The sequence below is a fragment of the Zophobas morio genome, unplaced genomic scaffold (genome assembly GCF_036711695.1).
Source record: "Zophobas morio isolate AGI-343-1 ecotype UQ-CSIRO unplaced genomic scaffold, CSIRO_AGI_Zmor_V1 ptg000110l, whole genome shotgun sequence".
Taxonomy (NCBI): domain Eukaryota; kingdom Metazoa; phylum Arthropoda; class Insecta; order Coleoptera; family Tenebrionidae; genus Zophobas; species Zophobas morio.
In genome coordinates this window covers 93,277-103,869 of record NW_026972215.1, presented here as the reverse complement: position 1 = coordinate 103,869, position 10,593 = coordinate 93,277, and the positions used below count along the sequence as shown (strand labels likewise).

The following is a 10,593-nucleotide window of genomic DNA, read 5'->3' as shown; positions in this document are numbered from 1 at the left end:
AGATAATACTACTTTTTATAAATAAAAAGAAACATATATTAATAAGAGAAAAAACCACTTTATTACAAATTTGGTAAGCTATTTGTTTTTAAATAGGTACAGTAGACACTTAGTGTAAAACAGAAACTTAAAATTCAGATTCAGAGTTTCTATATACATTAGAATTATTTATCCTCGCAGTTTTCCGGTTTGTGAGTTAAATTAACAATTATTGAACTACATCTGTGCCACTGAAATAAAGTTTGTAGACTATGTGCTCTACTATTTTGCCTTTCTTCGAATGCCCATATAAAAATTTTCCTCAAATTTATTTTCTTTAAACCTCTTTATTATTTATTTTAAAAATTTTGTTACCGAAGGCCTTGTAATTGTCTCTGCATATTTTAGGGAAAACTTAAATTTGTTTCACCTTAAAAATTTTACAACTACATATTTAAAAGGTAGGGGGACTCAGAGGTATTTATGTCGACAAGTACAACTCTCAGCATTTAGACCAGGTTTGTAACGTTGAATTTTCTTTTAAAGAAAAATATTTCTATTTTGATAAAATACATACAGAACAAACTTGACTTTTTTGTTAACCTTCGTTACCTGCTTGCTATTTTTCAGCTTAGTTATGTAAACTGCTCTTTATAACTTTCCATCTAAGCTATGTATACCTTTTTTTTAACTTCCAGTATACTAGTTTTACGTTGAGGAAGCGTTGCTCTTGTTAAATTAAATGTTTTAGTGCACTGAAATTTTAATACTATAAAAGAATTCTTCTAGAAGATTGAAAAATTTATTTAAGGCCTTTGGTACTCTCATACATAGTTTTGGCTTATAACTCAAATCCATAACGACTCTTGGCGATAATTATTCTACCACTACCGTAAGAATAAATAAAGAACTGACTTTTTTCTGAAGATTTTTCTCTAAAATATCTTTCAGCAGGTATAGAAAAACCAATTATGTAGTGATACGACTTCCTAGCACTAAAGACTTAGTTAAAATCAAAAAAAAACTTTATTAGCTCCTTAGTTTGCTGCGGAGAAAAAAGATAACGTGACTTAATAAATTTGTATAATCGTTAGTAATTATCTCTTCAGCAGGTAACGAAAGGACTCTGACTTGAAAACAAAAAAACACTCTTTTTCCTTATTAAGCCCGATTTTGAAAAATATACTACTTTTCTTTTATTTAAACAATGTTCTCTACTTGTGTATATAAAAAGTAAATATATAAGTAGCCTCCAATTTTTTAAATTAGTTGAAACCAACAAACTAAGGTCGCTGTATTCAAGAAACGCCGCGGCGCACTGTTTATTAAGTTTAAATTGGTCAAAAAACAAGTTTTGTAGGCTTAACTTTTATATTTTTCATTTTCCTCCTTAGAGTATACGAACTATATGTGTACACATAAAAATATTGAATACATAACTTTCCTTAAACTTTAAGTGTTGTTCTCTTCCAATACCAATAAATTAAAAGACAAGGGATAATTTAACCCAAAATATATTTTGAAACCCAATATTATTACAAATAAATAATTAAAACAAATACAAGTTTAGTATTTAATTTAAACAAGCTATATGCCTAGGTTAAAAAAAATAAGCAAGTGGTTCTCAGCGTGATGGAAAAGCGACCGCAAGCATTCGTTCATAAAATATTGAGTCAAAAATATTGTTCTTTGACTAAAGCAAAGGCGTACAGTTATAAAGAGGTACAATTCTAAATTAATTTAAGGTTATAAATAAAAGTCATAAATAAAGATAGAAGGATGAACGGTTTAAAAAAAAAGCATAAGGTAGTTATACCTTTAAGCTTAAAAAAATCATAAAAATTTTCAATAAACCTAATTTCCAGATTTTTTTAAAAGTTTTAGTTTTCGTTGACGATAAAATTTGCGTTCAGATTGATCATGAAGATTCAAATTAGTCACGCTCTCTGGGTGCACAGCCATCTCATTCAGTTTAAACTTTTTCAACTCTACAATAATTTTTTTCCTTTCTTTATAGCTTAAGTTAGCTAACGTTGCACCTCTACGATAATCTTGATGGCCATAAGTGTGAGCCATAGCAACGTTTTCACAAAAGGCAACCTTGCAATTAGTATTCTTATGTAAACTATCCCCTTTAAGTGGTATGTAAGTCATTTCTTCAGTGAAAGTAAAAGAAAATAAACTATTTTTATCCACAATTTTACTTTCTCTTGGAACCGATAAGTGGTTTCCTGTAGAATTAACATCTATTATTAAAGATGATCTCCATATTGAAACTTTAGAACTTTTTAAAAGCATTTTCGATTCGCCACTACCAATCTTAATAGCTTTAAAACCAAATAACTCGAGGCCGAAGAAGGACATAAAAAGGCTCATCAAAAGAGAGAACGGAAAACAAGAAGTTAAAGATCGGCTATTAAAGTCCGATGACACCGTTTAACTCTGCAAAATATGTGTTGAAATCCCTCATGGAATACAAGGTTAACTTAATACTACCATAGCAAGAGAATTGTCCAAAGGTTTGTGTTATTTAAATTATTAGTGCCTCCACGCAGCTTTCTCTTTAAAATCGACATTTATAATAGAATATATATAATATTTACCTAAATGAAAAATAACCTAAAAATGTAATAAGAACAATTAAAAGTTAATTGTATCGCTCGTTGTTAGGTGTGTATTACCTTGATGTACCCAATTGTTTAATAACTACTCTTAACGCATAATTTATTACTAATAAAAAATTTTTCTACCCATTAGCTGGGCTGCATAGCTGTCAAGTAAAAGTACAATTCCTGTATAATGCAGAAGAAGTCTCGATAGTGTGAAATAGTATACTAATAGTAAAAGTAAGCTACTTGTGTTAATAATATTAAAGGCTAGTTGATTAGTAAAGTATTCATTATATCGCAACAAGTTATGCGAAACTAAAAAAGCTTCGTAAAGGGTTCTCAAGCTTATTGTTTAGTATAATAACTTACTTTTATCAAAAAATTTTTTTAGTAAATTTTTGGTTCTGCTCAATTAGTTTACTTTCACAATTACATAAAATTTTATGCAATAACTAAACAAGCTTATAAAATAACAGTCATATGCACTAATTAATACTTAAAGTTGCTTTCAGAAGTTCGTCATACAGCAAGGAAATACAGTAATTAGAGGAAATAATAATTAAAAGATTATATAAATGTTCAAAAGTTTGGTTTTAAAAAGGTTAGATACCATACTGTAAGTAAAAGTTGCATTAATTTATCATAGACTTTCAAGCCTCGATTCTCGAGTCATTAGATAAAAGTAATAGAGAAAAATAAGTTTCTTTGAATTTTTTTTGTAAAATTCAAGTCAAAATATATGTTTTAGTTGAACGCTCAGCTAGATTTTTTCTATTTTAATTAAAATCAATGCAGACTGTCTAACTAACTACCGAAAACTATTTATCGTTCGATTTTCATGAAAATTACAATTATAAAATAAATACATATATTTCATTACAAGAATACTAATATAAAACAGTTTAATTCAGATTAATTTATACGCCGAATTACATAAACCCTTGGAACTATGTTTGGAAAGTTAAAAATAAATTATGTTTAGCAGTATATCATTTAGCAAATTTGTTGCAAATTTGTTAATATTTTTTTAGACACTCGTAAAAATAGCAGAGGATAAAAACAATTTATTAAATTGCCTTGTACTTAAACTTCAACAAAAAGGACGAGCTGTGGCATCTTATAAATATTTCTACTACTCGAGCCCCTCAGGGTATGCAGGTCGTTTACTTGTTAAAACTTCAAGGTTAACACAGGTAATTTTAGATGGCTTGATACTCCGTTACAAAATTTCTTGATTTCGCCCCACAGCGTTTCGTACCTTTTTTTTAAATTATGAAAAGTGGAGCCGCTTTATTGAATTATATTGATGCTCATACCAGGGTTTAAGCCATGATCGAAGCACCAAGTGCATCTGCATTTATAAGCTTGCCTTGGTAACCTTACTATCAAGACAATTGCGGAATGGGCTAAAACAAAAATGTTATGGAGATATCCAGTGTTGATTCCACAGACTGTAAGTCTTCGAGAACTTGTAAATTATAGACAGCAAAGTAATATAATACAGATATAAAGTATATTATAGACAAAAAGGAAAATAGTACAAGAAAGTCGAGATACTAGAAAGCACTGTAAGTTTATTCGATATTATAGACTCCCAGACGCACTAAACTCAACCTCCCAACAAGCAGAAAAAGAAAAAAAAAACCGCGGCGGGTGCGCGAGCCAAACTTATATAACCACATGCCCACTTCCCTTGAAACACCCCCCTCATACTATAGCGTTAAAATGCCCCAATTTCTTTTGGGCCAACTATATTGAAAGTGTAAGTAGTCTTAAAAATACGTATATTAATGTTACCGCTTTTGAGATGAGCTTTCATCAATACTCGAGGCCTATCTTCTTAACTGTTAAGCAGTGTGCCAGCGGCTAAAGAAGCAGGTTTTTGGGGTTAAAAATTGTTTCTTGTTTGCTTTCTAAAAACTTTTATACACTTAATCGTTTTTGCTCGGCATTCTGAAGATATGAGGTCAGGTAAGTTTATCCAGTCAATCATGTATGGTTTTCACAAACTTCCTATTCAAGTTATTTTTTCTCATAAAGTACTAGTGTAAAAAAGATTAGTAAAGAAATATTTTTGCCCAGAAGTTCTAGCTTTGAGGGTAGTCAAGTTTTCTCTAAATTAGTTTACCTTATTAATTATATTATCTAATCAAATTTTACCTATATAATTTATTTGGTAGGGTTCACTAATTAATACTTTTAATACTTTAAAGTAATTTTTACTATTTTTTCCCTTCCCTTTAGCATCAAGATGTTTTACGGACTGTGTTATCAATTGTGCTTTGTTTTCTGTGACAACGGTGTTATATTGTCTTTACACACTAGTCGTCAGCAGACTTTATGTTGGTCGCTAAGGTGCAACTAGTCTTTAGACGTAAACGCCGGTCTGGGTTATATTTTTAAACTACAGTTATTACTTGAACGTTTTTGCCTTAAAGAATATTCAACTATCCTGAATATACCTCCTCCTTATTAAATGATCTGGGTCAAAGAATTTTTTTTTTTTTGATGAGTATGTAGATCAAAACAAAGAAGTTGGCATACATGCTAAAGTAGTCTTCTTTAACCAATTTTAGACGCTGTATGGACTATCCTAATTTAAATTCTACAACTGTAAATAGTGGGTTTTCGCTTTCATTATATAAACATTTGCAAACTATCTGTAAAAGGCTTAAGTTTTTATCGTCTATACCTACCAGATGATTGTCAGAACAAAGGGAAATAAAAATGAACAACCCTTTGGCTTAGTTAAGGTTATACGAATCGATAGCTCCTTTCGGTTTGACGTATGCCCTAGCCATGAATAACCATTATATCCTTACATTATTAGTCCTTTATTTAAACGAAACACCGTTATTTAACAACGCTGGGAATAAACATGAGGTTTAGATAAAAAGGATGAAGCGTATTATTCATTTTTTTGTTCTAAGTCCTAATCTTAGTTTGAATTGCCACCTGTCCCATCTCAGAACTAAACACTTATTATTTAAATAAAATGTTATGTAACCGTATAATAAATAGATCCATTTTTCATTTCTGTCATTACGGTTTAACGGGGAGTAAATTTAAGTCCAATATATAATGTGCTCATATCCATATCTTCTTAAACACGCCAAATGTCAGTTTCTTCATATTTTATGATAGGAGGATTTCCCTTATATGTATAAATACCCGCCTACGGGGCTCAGTCTTTACGTACAATCCTACTGTTCTTCTCTACTGGTCATTCAAATAACCTAAGTCTTCCTTTAGCATAATCATTAGAATAACGTATTGTACTTCTAAAAACCTATTTTACCTATTTTCTCGGTTGCCCTGTAACTCTCCGAATTACAAGGCAACCCTCAGAATAGAGCTGAACTCAGGAATTTATCATAGTCATAATTCTTGAGTTTTTTGATAACCAAGTAAAAATAACATAGTGTTGCTATACTAACTGTATTGCAACCGTCCTTGCGCTTTAACCGTTATTGACTTTTGAGCATAAGAGACTGCTTCGGTTAAACTACCATCTAAATGACTTTAACACTTTATCACGAAGGCACCGTAATCACGGTTTTTTGGTTGTTGAATGCTTTAGAACTATTGAGCAGTATCAGCCCAAGAACTTTAGAAACGGAACCTGAAGAGAAATTAGCCTTGTATACATCCATCACTTTTGCTGGTAGCAGGATGTTTTTAACATTTTTTGGACCGTTTATGCAGGCAAGATTTCTTAATACACTACATCGATCATTTACACGATTCAATAGGTCGCTTATAACTTACATTCTAAATATCGTTTAAATTTTTATAACAAATGACATTTTCTAGTGCAGACGCAAAAGTTTTTTTATAAGTGTTTTCACCCTCACCATATATATTACTTATCATGTTGACATAACAAGCCCTGTTGCCTACTGTTAACCTCGTTATCAATTCGCAATAATACTGATCTTCCCAGAATTGTCTGGTTTAAACGATTATTTTATTATTTCTAACAGTTATAAAGTCGTGCTCATAATGGTAAATAACCGGTAGCACAAATGATCGGGTCTTTGTCTTTTAAAATTGGCTTGAAAGCTATACCAGTTTTATTAGTTGGTAGATGTACCTCTAACGTTCTAGTTCTTTGCGTATTATCAAATAAAAAGCTAACAAATTCTATGCAGAGCACGCCTCGTCGTATTTTTAGAACGGAACTCCAGTAATTGAAACGTCACTTCAGTGACTTGTAAGATAAGGTTATAATGCTTGATGCATGAGCAGCTGGGCATCAGAAAAATTATAGTAGACTTTGGAATTTTTTTGACTAATGAACCAAACGTCAATGTCTAATATGAACGTTTTACTTAACAAGGCAATAATTGTTCTGCTCTAGACAGATAGGTACCAGCAGAAGTGGTGAGGGCCTTTGCAAAGGAATATTTTATATGAACAACCAAATATGGTATCAAAGAAACGTTTTTAAGTTGGTAAATGGGGCTAATAAAAAATAAAAAAGAGAAAATAATAAGTAAAGATCAAGTTATAAAAATGATAAATTGATGGAAACATGAATGAAATATTGCAAAGACATTTGGCTACAATAAAAGTCAAAAAACACCAAATATAGCGATAAACAAATGGAATATTTTCCGGTAGTATAAAAGGAGATGGAGACCCATTAAAGAGATCCAGAAAATGTGCTCTAAGATATGAGAAATATTTTTTCTTGAGCGCTAGCGGAGCTGAAATGCTACATTTACACTAAAGATAAATAATTAACTCTCACGAAGTAAATTTTAATAGGTTAAATACCTTAAACCATCATACCGGGATCGAGAATTGTCGTCGCTGCTCAGCTGTAAGAGCACTGACTCGCAAGCGCAAGGTTGTGGGTTCGATTCCCATCGACGCGACAGTTTTTTTTCGGGCTATGATGGTCGCGTACTTAATAGAAAATTTTATTTTAAATTGCAATTTGAAAGCTAATGTTTTAGAACCCTTTCATAAAAAGTGTATGCGGAAGTTTATAGGATATAATGTTTACCAAATTCAAAGAGTAATTTTTTTTATCCAAACATAGCGAGGTTACCATTATGCTAAAAGTGTTATCATGTAATTAACAGAGAGTAGCATTCTAATCATACTTCAAGAAATGAACCTCTCTTAAATTCATTAGCACGCCCTCTTGGTGCAAAAAAAAATTATATTCAGCTATCACATAATGGAAGTAAACTGAAGCAACTTATTCTGGGTTTCGTACAAACTAAGAAAATTTGAATTTAGTGGATCTTATTCCATTTTACCAGGTTTTTGCAAACAAAAGTTTTAGTAAAAAGTTAAACTTAGGCGTAATCTGTAATTTGTGATTTAAAAATAGGGTATATTAATAGTCGTCTAAGGGCTTTTGCCCCACCAGTTCGTACTCCCTTAATAAGAAAATACTAATGTTTTTATCTGCTAATTTTTTTTTTAATTCATTAAGGATATCGTTAATACAACACTTAGGGATTGAGTATATCCTTAAAATCTAGTACACAATATTTTTGGTCATCACTATTTTCTTTAACCGTTCCAAATGGTAAAGACAAAACCTTTTTTATAAACCTAAAAGGGTTTCTCTCGTTATTAAAAACCTTTTCATTGTCTCAATTTAAGTCATCTTCGCCCACCAGTATATTTATATTTCCTTCATAGATAATTCTAGGGCCAAAAAGTAAATTTCTTTTATAAACTGACTGATTACTGCTTTATGTGAATATATTTAACCTACTTGCATTTACAAATTTATAGTTCATATTCAATTTTGTTTTATTTTTGATTTTAAATACCACTTTTGAGAGAAAGGTTATATTAAAAGACCTAATATTTGCTTTCAGCTTCTTTTCTGAATACTATGATAAGCATAAAGATTACAACTAGAACTGCAACTTCAAAAAGGGGTTATCTCCAGTTGAGTGAGATTGATTCGTAACAAGGGTACACAGGTTTGACACCTTTCCCTTTATCCCCTCTTCCTCCAACCCACGCCTTCTTCGCGAACAAGTTGTTCAGGACCTCCGGATTACTGAACTATTTATCTGCGTTTGGGAGTCGAACCGTTGCCCCCACAGAGCAGTGGACTTTTAGTTTGTTAAGATTAAACTTCTTATAAAGGCGTGCTTATGGATTATAAGGGTCCAGAGGTGTTTGATAAAACACCACATTCCTTGGTGGTTTAAAATTAAGCAAATTTATAGGAGAATAAATTCTTACAAATAGGGAACAAACTATTCTTGTTATCCCTTCATAGGGAAATTTCCAACTACGACTCAGTCGCAAACAATTAAGCTGCAGCTGTTTTATTACAAGAGATATATACATCAAAAGAACCTGGCTGCGATCCAGATGCACCTTGGAAGGATTTTTCCATTAGACAAACTTTAAAAGATGTATTTTCTTTAAACATAAACATAATATTCTATTTATTAAAGGTCAAAAGTCATATAACTCTTGTGCCCTGCTTAAGGAACTGTAATTATAAAGTATTAGCTTATTTAAATTAATTAAACAGTTTTCGAGCTTTTGTGAATCTTTCATTCTTAATCTAACTCTCCAGGAATTAAATACTTTTGTGAGTCATTTTTGCAGCTAAACGCTTTTAATGTTTTTAGGTTTGTTTAAGGAGATAGTAACATAAAACAAACAAAAGATATATTAACTTTTAAACACAGCCATAAAAGAAATAATAAAATTTCCTACCACCTATATTCGAAAAATAATGAGAAAAAACATTATTTTTAAGTGTAATACCTAACCGATACCGCATATATATCACGAGATAATTAGAAGAAAAGATAAGAACTAAACTCCTATTTAACTATCAAAATAAAAAATAATTAAAATTATAAAACAGGTTAGGGTAAAAAGAAAGCTAAGATGAAGTGTGTTAAATTAGCATGTGCCAGCACAAAAAGAATGAAGCATCTAACTAGCGCCTCCCGACATATACAAGTATACACGGAATACTTCAGTGATCTATGTGCTTATACAAAATAGGTGCGCCTTCCTCGTCTAACTTTTAGTCGCCCTCTTCGGATGGTTTCTTGGCAACGGCCTACCACCCCTTCAATCTTATTTTAATAACCCTTCTTGTAAACTAAGACTATAAAAATGAATTCTGTCATATTCCTTAATTCTTTTTGGAAATTGTACACATAAAAAAAATTATATTATAAATTGATCAAAATTCAATGTCGCTTAAGGTAAATTCTCTAAGTTAAAATTTGTTGACACTATCTAAAGACTACTCGGAGGCTAATAACAAAGAATGACCATCCAAGTGATATGCTGCCACTTGTGTAAGAGTTGTAGAGAAGCCTAGCGCATGTTTAATATTAGAAAAGAAAAAATCAATGTTTCAGAAGTTATATACACAAACTCAAGACCCAAAAAGATGCGCAAGTAACGAGATATTTTCATTAGTCAGCTTAACTGCGTTCCTACAGATTAAACTATAGCACCTCTAATATGACACATAGATAAAAGCAAGGTAAAGCTTATTGAATTAGCTTGTACCCAACCCAAAAGATTGGACCCTTTGGATAACGTTCGTTTTTGCAGATATATATATATTTCATAATTTGATTATAATCTATGGGTTTGCTCGCCAAATATTCGCGCCTTCCTTTTCTGGATGTTATTGTCCCTTGTTAATAATCTCTTGTCTAGCGTGACTTACTTGAAGCCTATTTTATGTAACCCTTCTCCTTGAGCTGTAATGATTTCTACCTTTTTTTCTAATGATTGTAAAGGTTACTCTTGAACATTTAATTTATAATTTTTATTAAATTATATAATAAAAAATATGTTCACTTCATTGGCGTTGTTTAAATGCAGCGTATTATTTATAGTAGTGTTGAATTTTTTACCAGGTTTAATATAAGCAGAAGATTTACTTTTTTCTTTTGTAGATATTTTTGTAACTACTTTAATATCCACAGCAATTTATTACAAAGTTAAGAATTTACCGCCAAAAAAACCGACTAAGATTAAGCTTTAA

The 10,593-nt window shown here is 31.1% G+C and overlaps 1 long non-coding RNA gene across 1 annotated transcript; it reads right to left on the bottom strand.

Moving 5' to 3' along the window:
• Positions 1-3,670: 3,670 nt before the first annotated feature.
• LOC135144869 (uncharacterized) lies at positions 3,671-4,206 on the bottom strand. Its single transcript, XR_010283251.1, has 3 exons — positions 4,130-4,206; positions 3,905-4,056; positions 3,671-3,846 (listed from the first exon to the last, which is right to left on the bottom strand). It is a non-coding gene; the product is annotated as an uncharacterized LOC135144869 (long non-coding RNA).
• Between the last annotated feature and the right edge of the window lie 6,387 nt (positions 4,207-10,593).